This window comes from Rattus rattus, chromosome 5, assembly GCF_011064425.1.
Source record: "Rattus rattus isolate New Zealand chromosome 5, Rrattus_CSIRO_v1, whole genome shotgun sequence".
In the NCBI taxonomy this organism is placed as follows: Eukaryota; Metazoa; Chordata; class Mammalia; order Rodentia; family Muridae; genus Rattus; species Rattus rattus.
The window spans coordinates 152,314,869-152,325,366 of NC_046158.1; positions in this window are offsets into that span (position 1 = coordinate 152,314,869).

Sequence of the window (10,498 nt, forward strand, 5' to 3'; positions counted from 1 at the left end):
GGTCTCTCTCTGACTGGCCAGCATGCCTAGAGGCCCTCCTGTCTTCACCTCACCAGCACTGGGGTTGCATCACCACGCCTGAGTCTGGGACGGAGGTCGGTTCCTCTGCATTCATGGTGAGCACTTACTGACTGAGCCAACTTCAACCCCTAGTGTTTACACAGGACACATGGTTGTCATGCACTTCCCTCTGATGTGCTCTCCTGAGCAGCCCAGGCAGAGCCAGCCAGAACTTGTGGCGGGCTCCCTGGGCACTGAGGGATCTGCTTGTCTCAGCTTTCTGAGTTTTCTCCGGTGTCAAATGGTGACACAGACGGTCGTAGCCATTCCCGAGGGCTTTGACGAGGATGTCACGGTTGGGTTGACCATTGGCAAAGTTCTGAGGACTGAATGTGGTACAGAGCAACCTCACTTTCCTACCCTGTGGAGAGTCAACACTAAGAGCCCAGCTACGGAAGAGAGTTCCCTCAGGTTCCACAGGCACTGACTGGCAGAGCTGTGTCAAAAGCTCCCTTAAGCTGATCTGTCTCTAGGATTGGGCCTCAGATCAGAATAGGATGGGTTAAGAAGATACTCATCCATCCAGGTTCCCTCAGAGACACAAGTGGCGTTGCCTCTGCAGGGTCATCATACTTTAAAGTGTGGGGGTCAATGTTGGGGGTGGCGTACCAGCCTCTGTGTTCTCCCACCCCACACCTCTTCACACAATAATCATTCTAGCATTTTAACAGAGCGGGTGCTTCTCAGTGCTTAATGGAAGCTGAAACCAGCCTTGGGGGTATCCCCTGGGTCATGTTTAACACCCAGGCAGAAACTGCCAGAAAAGCTCAGGCCCTAGAGAATGCACTGTGGTGTGAACTAGGCCAGGGGTTTAGGCAAATAGACTCTCAACACGGGCTGAAGAATTCCTGGGGTTTGGGAACTTCCAGGGTGGGAGTGGGGAGCAGGGAGAGGGGGTCGGTTGAGTGTTTGCATGTGTGCAGGCCCACACTGAACCCCTTGGTAGGCCAGGCATGGTGGTATGTACTTGGAGTCTCAGTGCTGGGGGATGGAGACAAGCAGATTTCTGGGGTTCACTGGCCAGCTAGCCTATGCTAATCAGCAAACTCCAGGTCCCGGTGAGAGGCCCTGACTCAAAATTAAGGTGGACGGTCCAGAGGAAGGACACCTGAGACTGACCTCTAGCTTCTGTGCAGCCAATGCACACACATGTGTGCGCCCTCTCACAATGTGCACGAGCACTCCAAAACCAGCAAAGTGAAAGTCAAAAACGGAACCCGGGAAGACAGGAGGGAAACAGAAACAAGGAGTGGATTAGAAATCCTCCCGATTTTCACCGCTTGTCCTCTTCAGTATGCCTTCAGTCACTGCCACCGCACTCCCCCAGGGTGTGCTCAGTGGGTTAAATTCTTGGGAATCCTGAGTGAGGGAAGACAGATGGAGCCCCAGCTCCCAAGAGCCAAGGTCCCCATGGTTGGTGAACCTCGCTGGTTGCTGCTCCTTTGTGGGTGTGAGTGGCGAGCTTCCTGTGTAGACCAGGCTGGCCTTGAGTTTGTGATGCTCCTGCCTCAGCTTCTGAGTTCTGGGATCACAGATGTCCTCCCCACACCCTGCCTGACAGCTTCTCCTGGCTGAAGAAGTGCAAAGCAGAGGCCAGGGAAACAGCTCCTTGGCTGGGAAAGATACTCACTATGCTCCTATTCTCTTAAAGACAGGAAGAGAAGAGGAGGGGAAAGGAGGAGGGGAGAGGGGGAAGGGAAGGGGAAGGGAGGAAGGAAGAAGGGAGGAGAAGAAGAGGGGAAGGAGGGGAGGAGAGGGGGGAAGGAGAGGAGTAGGGAGAGGAGGGGAGGGGAGGGAGAGGAGGGGAGGGAGGGAGGGGAGGGGAGGGGAGGGAGGAGAGGAGGGGAGGGGAGGAGAGGGACACCTGAGCAGGATGATCAACTCAGCAGTGGCTGGTGGTGCTTGCTGGTGAAGGAACGGCCACATCTGGCAGCATTTGGAGGTAGTTTGGGCTGCTACAGTTTGAGTAGGGGTTAGGTATAGTGGTCAGAGGCTAAGGCAGCTGCTAGATATTCCATAGGACACAGGACAGTCCTACAGGAAGGAGCCACCTACCCAGAATGGCAAAGGTGCCAAGGTTGAGGACTATTCTTTTAGAAGAAAGCTAAGTATTAGGGGGTGGATGAAAATTTTGGGTAGTAGTTTGAAATTTAAATTAAAAAAATTAAAAACTATCGCTAGGGCGATAGTCTGGCTGGTAGAACATGTGTCGTGGAAGCCTGAAGCCCTGTGTTCGGATTCCTGGTGCCCATGGAAACCAGGATGCACCTGCAGTCCCAGTGCTGGGGAGGTAGGGACAGGAGGATGGTCATTCGTCACCAGTGTAGCCACCTGGAGTGAACTCCAGGTTAAGTGAGAGACCCTGGCTCAACAAATAAAGTGCAGAGCAGCTGAGAAGGTCCCCAAGCCAATACCTGTCAGCCACACGGACATGCACATACACACCTGCTTACATGAACACTCGTATGTGTGCACGAGCACATGCATACACACACACACACACACACACACACACACACACACACACACACACACTCGAGGGAGAGGGAGAAAGAGGAAGGGATGGTGTCGAGGGAAGGCAGCCTCTAAGGTAGATGTCTGACAATATGCTTAAGTGGCCCCCAGGTCGGGAATGCAGGCGTGAGACTGAGCTGTAATTTCTGCCTCAGCTGTGCAGAGTGACTTAGGCCTGTACCAGTGAGAGGTGCTACCAGGAAGTACCCACACTGAAGAGAAGACCAGTTTAGTGTTTGCTATTCCTGGGCTCACCACAGGTACGGAAGCCAAAGGTACAGAAGATGTGTACGTGGCCCAGGAGGGCCAAGTGTCAGCATCCTAGCTGAGACTCTTGTGTATCTCTTGGCCTCCTGGTGCCTTAAGCCTGCATACACCCTACTTGACAGGAAGGAAGGAAGTAGAAAGAGACTCCCTTAGTATGCCTTCATTTCCTCCGAGAGGGCCTCCTCCAGGAGACATCCCCCTGTCTCATTGTCAAACCTGAGCCACGTGGCCATCCCTGGCTAATCACCGACAAAGGGTTTAACCTTATCATCCCCTCTCATGCAATTGAGAGAGTGGCCAAGCAGGCAGGACCAGGGTTCTGAGGTACTGGGGTCAAGGACAGTGGCTACTGGCTGAGTCTCTTGAGCTTTTCTGTGGCTTCAAAGGACCTAGCTCCACCACGGCCCTCCGTGCTCTCCTGGTGGCATTAGCCTTCCGCCATGAGCTCCTGCGTACTTCAGTCTATGGGTGTTCCTTCTGCCTTGTACCTCACTCCCCTCCCTCACTGCTGGGCATTGTCACTCTGCCACCGCTTCCAGGAAGTCCTTCTGCGACACTCCCACTGCCAGTCATCCTGTTCCAGGCTGTTCCATCCTGCTGCGTTCCACCCCCAGAGTGGTTTGCACAGCACCCTGACCTGGTCTCACAGGTACCCTGACGGTGGAAGACCACGAATCACGGCTGGGGTAGACAGCCGAGTGTTCCCTCATACCATAGTCACTCTCTCTGTCCAGATCCTGTACCGTCAACACAAGCCACCGGGCCTCAGGGTGCGGGTTCAGGTAGACAGGTGTCCCCAACACTGCAGCTTAGCAAGAACCAGAAGCAAAGCCAGCAGCTCAGTGCATGGTGACCTCGAGATGCTGACTATCCAACTGGATGATATTTTGACCCAGTGTGTGTGTGTGTGTGTGTGTGTGTGTGTGTGTGTGTGTGTGTGTGTGTGTGTGTGGCGTGTGTGTGTGTGTGTATGTGTGTGTATGTGTGTGTATGTGTGGTGTGTGTGTGTATGTGTGTGTGGTATGTATGTGTGTGTATGTGTGTGTGGTGTGTGTGTGGTATGTGTGTGTGTGGTGTGTGTGGGGTGTGTGTGTGTGTGTTTGTGTGGTGTGGGGGGGTGTGTGGGGGGGGGGGTGTGTGGTATGGGGGTTGGGGTGGGGGTGTGGGGGTGTTGGGGGTGGGGTGTGTGTGGGGGGGGTGGGTGTGTGGGTGGGGGGTGGTGTGTGGTTGTGTGGTGTGTGGTGTGTGTGTGTGGTGGTGTGTGTGTGTGGTGTGTGTGTGTGTGGTGTTGTGGTGTTATTATTATGTGTGTGGTGTGTGTGTGTGTGTGTGTGTGGTGTGTGTGTGTGTGTGTGTGGTGTGTGTGTGTGTGGTGTGTGTGTGTGTGTGTGTGTGTGTGTGTGTGTGTGTGTGTGGTTATTGTGGTGTGTGTGTGTGTGTGTGGTTGTGTGTGTGTGTGTGTGTGTGTGTGTGTGTGTGTGTGTGTGTGTGTGTGTGTGTGTGTGTGTGTGTGTGTCTGTGTGTGTGTGTGTGTGTGTGTGTGTGTGTGAGTGTGTATGTGTGTGTGTATCAGTGTGTGTGTGTGTGTGTGTGTGTGTGTGCCCATGCCATACCTTTCTTGGACCGCATTGTTTGAGACTTTAGTATACACTCCATGAGGGTAACATGTGAAACCAGATAGTTTCTGCTGTGTCCCCAAGGCTTGGATCAGAGCCTGACATAGACTATAAATTGGATGAATTCTTGTCCAGTGAATGAATGAATGAATGAATGAAGCTTAAAGGACTGTAGGTCTGTGCTTGTTTCCATCCTGACTGTTGGGCCGAGCATGTAGCTCAGTGGTAGAACCCTTGCACAGCGTGTTCGAGACCATGGGTTCCATCCCTGGTGTCAAAGAGTTGGCACCCTGGTTGTCAGAGCACTCCCTTCCCACACACACTTTCTAGACTCCTCAAGGCCACCTCATGGAATCAACGCTGCCGTTCGCTCACCTTGTCCCAGCCTGCATGGCTGCCAGCCTTCAGACCTGGGTTCTGTAAACACAGCCGGCTTCCCCACCCTCCTTGTGGACTCCACCCTACCGAGGAGACAAAGCCAGAGAGCCAGGACTTCCTATGAAAATCAACAGACGGTGGCTTGGAAATGTTGTCAACCTTGACTGGACAAACATTCTGAAAAGGGCCACTCGTCATTACAGGGCCTAGCCTGACAGACGGGAGCCAAGGCAAGCTAAGCAGTGCCAAGCCCAGGGCAGTCAGAAGGCCAAGCCTCAGAGCGTCTGGGAGACTGGACAGGCCCGGGCCCGAGTCAACCAGGTGGGATCACCTGTCTTCCTCCTGAGCCAAGGAAAACAGCCAGCGACAATGGGAAGGCAGGACCAGCCAGACTCTGTAGGCATGAGACACAGGCTCAGGCCCCAGAGCCTATGTCTCAGGACTGCTGGGCATTCTCAGAGCCTGTGGGTGAACCAAGAGGCTAAGGGATCCCCAGGTCTGGAGATCTAACTTGGGTCCACAATTGCTGATCAGAAATAGAGAAAGGAGATTACAAATTTAAGGAGTCAAAAAGCAGTTGAGCTTTGTCTCTGGATCCCTTTGTTCGGGAGGTAAAGAGTTATGGGTGTGAATTCTGCCTTGGAGCACCCATTTGCCATTCACCTTGCAGTCAGTTCAATGGCTCACTCTCGGTGAGAGGTTGTGAACGTGGGCAGGCTGGGGCCTGAGGGCTGACACCCAGTACCTCAGAATAGGAGCAGAGAGGATGCCAGGGATTGAGGGCAGAGGTGGACGTGAACCCTACATTCTCCGCTGGCTGCTTGCAGTTGGTGTCAACAGAGCCTGTCTGCTGACTTGTTGGAGCAGGCTGAGGGACTGCTTCCACCGTCCTTTGAGGCTGAAGGCTCACCCCTCCCAGCACTGCCCTGGCTGATCTAGCACTCCACAAACTCTAGTCTCAGCCCACGACTATCTCTGACACCAGCCAGCGAGTAACTGTCACCTATGCTGCAGGATCAGACCTGGGGACTCACTAGCTCAGGACGCCTCATCATTGTGTGTGTGGCATATGTGTGTATGGATGGGGGTGGGGGTTGCAGGTACAGATGACTACAAGAGGTGACTGCGGTGTCCTCCTCGGTCACTTCTCCATGTCATTTATTTGTCTGTCTGATTGTTTACTATTTTGAGGTAAGGTCTACCACTGACCCTGAAGTTTATGTTTCAGCCACACTACCTGGCTGGCCAGCTTCTGGGGTTCATCTACACACCTCCCCCTGCAGTGCCGAAGTTATGGACACACATTACCACACCCAGCTTTTTAATCAAGTGCTGAGGATCCAAACTCAGATCCTTTCCTTGTGCAGCAAACACAAAAGCTCCACCCCCCTCATCCTCAACCCAACCCCACCCCTAACTCCTGCTGAGACGCTTTATTCTATAGCCCAGATTGGCCCAGAACCGTGTACACCAGGCTGGCTCCGGACTTCCAACAACTCTTCTGAGTGGTGGTGACGTTACAGGCTTGAACCTGTAGTCACAGAACTTGATGGAAGCTGTGGTCCTACACAAGTAACCTCTCCTTTCCTGGGCCTCAGTTTCCCGGTCTTTGAAGTGGGGGTAGAGATAGCCTCTCGATAGGGTTATATAAGGATGCTAACGAGTGTTGCCAGGCAGAGATGACACGCTCCAGAGTCCTTGGTTGGGCAGGTGGCTCAACAGACTGCAGCGTAAGCACAGAGACCTCTGTTTGCAAGCCCAGAACCTGCAAAGCCAAGCATGGGGAAGCGCATGTCTGTATTCCTAGCTCTCCTGTGGTGAGATGGGAGGCAGAGACAGGAGAATTCTTGGAGGCTTGTGGCCAGCTAGTCTGGTGCACAGTGACAGATAGCAAGGAGGCCTGAATGCAGCCGAGTAGAAGGTGACACCAAGCAAGTGACACCAAGGCTGTCCTCTGATCTCCATGTGGCACATCATACCCACACACGCACGTGAACACGCACATGTGAACACACACACACACACACACACACACACACGGAAAAGCACACATGAACACACACTCGTGAAAATGCATTCAAGAAAATGCACACGTGAATGTGCCCGCGTGAACACGCACACGTACGTGCACACATACTAGACACAAAATAAAATAAAATGGTCCTTTGTCTGCGTGCTTGTGAGAGTACTCCCCAGAAAGGAGGTGCCTGGGGGTCTCCGGGGACCGAGCCAACCTTTCAATAGTCTAGCCCTTTGCCCCTTAAGCCACGCATCCTTTTATAGTCATCTGCAAGCCCCGCCCTGCCATATGCCAGAAGCTGCTCAGGGCTGGCTGGCTGTCACTCCCTGGTGACTAACTCCAACAGCCTCCTGGCCCCCCCCAGACTCCCTCTGCCAGCTTCCCCAGTGAGGTTTTAAAACACCATTCTGGCCTTGTCGTGCCCCCACTAAAACCTCTTTAATGGTTCTCCACTGCCCTTGGGCTAAATTCCAAACATCACAGGGACCCAAAGCGGTGGCTTTCAATTTCTTTGACCCTCAGTGCACGGTAAGAAACCCATTTTACAACACAGTGGAACCCTTTACCAAATCGGGAAGAAAGGCGTCAGGGGCCAAGCTGACTCCAGGCTGCACACTCTGGGCTTTCTGTTCTACTCTCCCTGAAGTTCTTCCCTTCCAGCATGCTGGGTGTGACCCATAGACTGGGGAACTGAATTGTCGAATTGATTCCGAGGCTTGAAGATTGAGCCTCAGTTCAGTACTCCGTAGCAGGGCATGGAAGTCAAGGCCCTTTGGTCTAATCTCCTTTCCTAATCTGTTGCTAACCTTCGTGTCAAATGCCCAATAGCACTGGGCCTCATCTTGGGTAGTTTCCCTCAGTCTGGAACACTGTTCCCACTCTTTGGCATAGCCAAAGACTACACCCTAGAAGACCACAAGACCCCGTCTCAAACAAGGTCGCAGGTGAGGATTGACACTTAAGGCTGTCTTCTTACCTCTGTGTGCACTCTTACTCTGTGTATGTGCACACTCCCCCTCAAAGCTTTTAAAACATCCCAGTAGAATAGAGAGCCCCTAAGTTCGGCATATCACCCCATCTTCTTTCCTCCGGAGCCCTAAAATCAAAAGCCACATTTTATATTTATTTCTTCCCTTGTCCCCCTGTGCCCAGTGGCAGCTCATGAATTCAGGCCCTGGTTTGCTCCAGGCAGACCAAGTGCGGACCTCCCATGCCAGCCACTCTGAAACAGCTGTCAGGGCTGGCTATAGCCGGGGAGATGCAGTTTATACTGTCTATATTGCCCTTGGGAAACTCCTGGAGGCCAGCCGTGGGCAAGTCATACAATGTCTCAGTTCCTCAGTCATGCAAGCTCCATTCAGTGGGGCCATTAGGAAAAAACACATAAATTCACACAGATGAAATACTCTGGATAGCGCTGGCACCGGGCGAGTATGGCTGGCGATCTCAGCAGCTGTCTCTCCTAGGATCTGGGATCTGGGTGCTCCAAGAGCCCCCAGAGTGAATCCTCTTCCTACCCATAATCCTCGGCTCGGAATTGTGACACGTGCCCAATAGGCTTGATCTGTTCCGCCTGGCTAGAGCGGTCCTTTGCAAAGTCATCTGGGCTCAGTGGGAAAGTGCTTGCCTAGCGTGCACGAGGACACAGGTTCAATCCCCAAGAACACCCCATGAACAACAGAAATAAAAGTCATTTTCCTGCGAGCTTTGCTGGGCAATTCCTTCCTGTCCACCACCTCCCTCCCTGAGATTTCCAATTGAGCTGGCGAATCCCAGGGCGGGTGCTTCTGCCCTCCCTCTGAGGGGCTGTTGATTGGGTAGGACATGGAGTCTGAGAGTGGATGGATGGATGGTTGCGGGGTGTGTGTGCGTGCGTGTGTGTCTGTGTGTGTGTCTCTGTGTCTCTGTGTGTGTGTGTGTATGTGGGTGTGCTTGTATGTGTGTTTGTGTGTCTGTGTGTGTGTGTGTGTGTGTGTGTGTGTGTGTGTGTGTGTGTGTGTGTCTGTGTGTCTCTGTGTGTGTGTTCTCTGTGTTTCTCTGTGTGTGTGTGTCTGTGTTTCTGTGTTTCTCTCTGTGTGTGTGTGTCTGAGTGTCTGTATGTGTGTGTCTGTGTGTGTGTCTGTGTGTGTGTGTGTCTGTGTGTGTGTGTGTGTGTGTGTGTGTGTCTGTGTGTGTGTGTCTCTGTGTGTGTGTCTCTGTGTGTGTGTGTGTGTGTGTGTGTGTGTGTCTGTGTGTGTGTCTCTGTGTGTGTGTCTGTGTGTGTGTGTCTGTATGTGTGTGTCTGTGTGTGTGTCTGTGTGTGTGTGTCTCTGTGTGTGTGTGTGTGTGTGTGGTGTGTGTGGTGTGTGTCTGTGTGTGTGTGTGGTGTGTGTGTGTCTGTGTGGTGTGTGTGTGTGTGTGTGTGTGTGTGTGTGTGTGTGTGTGTGTGTGTGTGTGTGTGTGTGTGTGTGTGTCCTGGGGGGAGGAGTGTAAGTAGCAGGGAGACACAGGAATTTGTTGTAGGTGCTGCAGGATGTAGGCTTACACGGAAACGCAGAAGAGGGACCATTTCTTGCTAGCCTCAGCTAAAATGGTGACCTGCTCATCTGATTTCACTGACTGGCAGGGAGACAGGTGCAGGCAGGCTGAGGAGACTGACATTTGAGGTCAGGCAAAACCAAAAGTGTGTGTTCTCTGCCACTAAGGACATGCTGAGAAGAAGAAAATGTCAGAGCGGGGACTCAGGGGATGGCTCAGTACGTAAAACACTTGCTATGCAAGCAAGAGCGAGGACCCGGGTTTGAATCCCCAGATCCCACGTGAACTTGGGCACAGCCATCTCCATCGCATGATTGTACTGTGTATGTGGCAAGATGGGGGGCAGAGGTATCAGGATCCTGGAAGCTCTCAGGGAGCCTGAGTTCAACATTTGTTCAAAGTAGCAAACAAGAGAGACTTTATTTCAAACAGGGTGAGGGTCGGCCCCTGAGGTTGTCGTCCAACTTCCGTGTATGCGTGTGCTTTTGCATGTCCCTGTGAACATACGCTTGTATTTTTTTTTTAAATAAAAGGAAATGCGGAGTGCAGGGCAGCCACTGTAGAGCGGTTTTGACAAGCCTTGGTGGTCGGTGGTTTACAAGGGGTGAGGGGCAAGAAGGTAGCCAGAAAGCGTAAACCAAGTACTGAGGGAGGGAGACAAGCTTCCACCCCTCAGGAAGAAGGCCAGCCTGATGGCAGGGAATTCAGTTTGGGACAATCTCCAACTGGAGGTTTTTAAACATTTCACCACTCAGAGAATGCCAGGAAGCCTTTTGGTATCGTAGTTTCCTGGCTGCTATCTTAAAGTGCCATACATTTAGTGGTTTAGGACAAACAGAAATGTATTCTTTCAAACATGAGACAATCAGAAGATCTCAGTGCTCATAGCTGGCTCCTTTAAGTCAAGATGCCCCCGGAGCTGTGTTCCCTTGAGGGCCTTGGGGAGGTGATTGTCTCCTCTTCCAGCTTCTGGCTGGGGGTCACCAGTGCCACTTGACTTGTGGCTGCACCCATCCAATCTTCGAGGCTAATGGCTTCATCTGTCTTCACCTTGCTTTCTTAAGCAGTGTGGGTTTGTGGGCATTTCTTTTAGGAACACCCACCCTTATTACATTTGGGGCCAACC